We start from the raw sequence: 4,259 nt of genomic DNA, 5'->3' as shown, positions 1-4,259 counted from the left end.
ATCTAATTTAAATTAGATTATTTCGGACCTGGTAATACAGCATATAACTTGAAAAAACAGGCTGGTATTTGCCCACCCTGCCCATTATTACCAGCCGTCCCTGCTGGGATCCTGACAGGCTTTTCTCGTGGCAAAATATTTGTGAGCAGAAATTAAGACTGTTGATGCAAATTACTCAAAACATCTGCCCGCCAGATGAAACGTACCAACACATAAAACTACTTTGCGTCAACTTAAACGTTCATTGTCTGTTTGATGTATTTTTAGTGAGGACCAATCAGCCAGCTGGCGGTCAGAATAAAATAGAAACGTCAACTTAATTGGATTCAGTAGTCTGATTTCACGTCGCCCAGCAACGGCGAGCAGCGTGGTTCTGAACAAAGAAAATCGATACTTTTTATTCTTCATGCTGGCTAGAAACTTTTCATATGTCATGTGATCAGAATGTATAAAAGTCAAAACATGATCAGATTTAAAATGGTTTTCTCCTCTTGGATACACTTTTATGCTCGTCGGATAAATATTTCATAAGTGCATCCGCCATTGTTCCGATAGTTTAGAGCCAGTTATTAAGTAACCATGCGTCATTACGAGGGGCGTGGCGTCATGACTGTTGAAGGCTATTCCTTCTCGAGGACTGGAAGGAAATGTTTTTCTCATCTATAAAAAAATAAATAAATAAATAAAATTCCCTTTATTCATCACACAGGGGAAATTTGTCTCTTGGGTCTATTCCAAGGAAAGACTGGAATAACTCGGTAACTTTCGCGTACGAAACAAAGACCTACCGCTGAGCCAAGCCGCCCCTTAAGCGACTCAGCAATAAGACACCAATTTGGTCTTGTACACACGAAGATCGTAAATTCCTCCAAAGTTACGAAATGTGGTGTCATGATTTTCTTTTGCATGCGGGCTTTTATTTTGAGTGACGAGATACGAATTTGAATTTGATAGTGATAGACCAAACCATTCTCACATTGTGCCAAATTTCTTTAATCTTTTCGGCGTTTTGATTAAATATGACTCAAAATCTAAAATGTTTACAGCAGTGGCGTGGGGCCATTGGATCGAATGGTGCCAGGCACCGTACCAATCTTTTAAAAATCATTAACAGCATAATTTAATTAAAAATAAAACTGAGAAATTTTAACTTCACTGTCTTTCGCCAACTCGCCAACAACATACTGCCTTTTTAGTCTCCACTCTATTCAAGATTCCGAATCACGCACTGCGCCGACTCGTGTGTTGGTGACATTACTGCGCGAAGTAGTGACTAAATCAAACACCGTGGTGCAAAGCAATCCAAGCTCCAGTTAATACCGAGTTATAGTTGCTCACCGAACGGACACCGAACGAACGACTTACCGATCACGTGATCAGTTTTTTCTCGCGTCCTCTCGTCTAATCTCGTCACTCCGGAATAGAAAGAGGAGGCGGAGCTTATATGATATAACGCAATGAAAGTTCTGTCCGATGACGGGTGGGGGGATATCACCTCTCCAAAACTTACCTTATTATATGAGATCTTGAGATTCTTATCCAATCATCGATTGCTCTCTTGTGAACAGTTAGGAGACCATCTCTTGATTTATGGGCAGGCGGCTTTGCGTAAAGGCGGTGAGTGTTGTATACATCAAAGAGTACCGCTGACCGATGGGTAAATAGTGGTTGTGTAACCCAAAAGCCCTGCCGACTCGACTGCAAGGTCTTGTATGTAATAGTTGCGTCACCATTTCAACGCTCAGGAATTAATTAGTGAGGACTCTCAGTATAGATAGTATGCAGATGACGTCACTCAGGCCTTTGTTATTGTTTTTGCCATCCGCGTTTGTGAGTTGTTCTCACTAAACTGTATTAACCTGACTATAAACGTTCATGGTTACACAGAGTTTGTGTGTTGGTCCTTTATACTTCCGGATGGCAATGTTGTGAACTCCTTGGCCAAGCGCATTCTATCTATATATATATTAAAAAAAACAAACAACGCTTTTGAATCACACGAGATACATCAGTGTGCTTGTCGCATGAGAATTGAAAAATGAGATATAAATCAAGAAAACCGACCGGAAAATAAAGAAACTATCATTAAATTTAAAAAAATGAGCAATATTTTTTTTCAAAATCAATCTACTAGAAAAAATTTTTTATTTCTAAACCTATTTTTGTGAAACAAAGATAAATGTTCTCCTTTTTGCAAGCTGATTCAACAATGTGGTTTTCAAATTTATGGTATACGTAATCATTTGGAAGCTCCCGAGAAAGGTATTTTTGTGTAATCTCTTTCACACACACGCGCGCGCACACACACACACAAACATATACAAACAATACACAAACAATACACATCCCTGGTCATCTATTGCCTATATTATTAATGTTAATATATACATCCCATGCTGATTGTCACTACCCCCCCCCCCCCACCCCACCCCCTAACCATTTCCACCATCCAAGTACCAGCGGCCTTTTCTCTTTGATTTCGTATCATGGTCTACCCGAAGCCCAACACCTCGATCGTTTGTGGGTCAACCCCATCCCCCTCTCCCCTCCCCCCACCTTCGCCCGTAATCAATTTATAATTTTCTCTCTGTATAGAGCGCCACGTGCACAATTATATACTATTGAATGACACTGACCTTGCCCGTCCCCTAACACAAGCCAACAGCAACCCAAGCTATCCTCTATCACGTGACCTTAGATCCGATGCTGCATACCGCTTGAGAGTCTTCACTTTCCAGATCTCGTTCATGGTCATGTGAGAAGGCTGTATCCGTACGGGTTCGGCGTTCGGCGTCTCGTTCGACCCGATTTCGTTAAAAGCCTAATGTATCCATTAGTATGGCTACAGCTGATTGAGCGAGAAACTGGGTCGAATTATACTATTTTCAAATAGCGGAAAACCCCTCGACTTGTGCCAGGATCTGAGAGCTCCACCGTTGGACGGGGGGGGGGGGGGGGGGGGGGGGGGGGGGGGTGCGCCAAATTAGGGTAACTTCGGCCATCCAAAATATTACATTAACTGTCAAAAACACTGATCATTGTCAAGTTTAATTGTAAGCAGCAAAGAAAGACAACATAAAACTTAAAAATATGACATACCCCCCCCCCCCCCCCCAACTCTTTTTCACGATTATTGGATAAAGTAATTCTTTGCAACGAAGCATTGTGGACGAATTTACCAACATTTTTCTTGCTTGTAGTGCCGAGTTGATGGTTACGTGTGTATGAGTGTTTATTTGTGTGTGTGTGTGTGTGTGTGTGTGTGTGTGTGTGTTTGTTTGTGCGTGTGTATTTGTGTGAGTCAGAGAAAGAAAGCGAAGATTGTCAACAGTTATACTTTGGTGTGTTTTTAGATTTTTTAAAGTACTTAAGTGGAGTGATTTTTTCTTTGTGATGCTTTAAGATCTGAATCTACCTTTTATTTGTGCAATCATTAATCGTAGTCCACTGATTTCCATTATTTGAGATATACTTTGAAGTTTTGTTTTGTTAAACAATGAATTGCAATGAATCAAGTTGCCTCTTTACTTCACCGACCGTTTGGGAGATTTACACTAGATGACAAATTAGAAATAAAAAGACTAGTTCCTCACCAACCAACTGATTTTAAATTAACACAGGTGTGGAAATCTCGAAAACGCTCTTTTTCAGTGACATGGTATGACAGGCATGAATGGCTCACAGTTAGTTTAGAAAAAAAACCGTTTCTTTTGTTTTTATTGTCTACTTTTTACAGATACAACAAACACTGACAAATCATGGACATCTATATATAGGCTATAGTGACCTTAACCACTTCCATCGTAATTCTTAACCTCCTGAACGTTGTTTTAGCACCCTTAAAAGAGTGAAAAATTTCTGGCGAAATTCAATGAAACACGGAGCGGTTAAATTCGTTAATGATTCTGTCAATTCACAAAGCTGAAATAGATGCCATTCCAAATTTCAATAAACACATTATAAAAGATTTGCAGAGATGAAACATCGCCGTGCAGATTTTCTTTACAAGTACTAAAAGTAAGTAATTTCTGTCATAGGGTTTTTTTTTCTCTTTTGATTTACATTTATCACATATTGATTGCATTATCGACCAAAACCAATCCTGTAAATGATGGACAAAGAATAATTACAAAGACCTTTTCATACGGGACTTGTATCTCAGTGTTGTGGCTTGATGTTTTCATGAATTATTTGTTTTTGTGAGTTTTGTCCACTCGTAGAAACCATCGACCCCCCCCCCCACCCTTCCAAAAAAGAGA

The sequence above is a fragment of the Berghia stephanieae genome, chromosome 3 (genome assembly GCF_034508935.2).
Source record: "Berghia stephanieae isolate SIO BIC M18660-M18661 chromosome 3, UCSD_Bste_1.3, whole genome shotgun sequence".
Lineage (NCBI taxonomy): Eukaryota > Metazoa > Mollusca > Gastropoda > Nudibranchia > Aeolidiidae > Berghia > Berghia stephanieae.
This window is presented reverse-complemented; position numbering follows the sequence as displayed.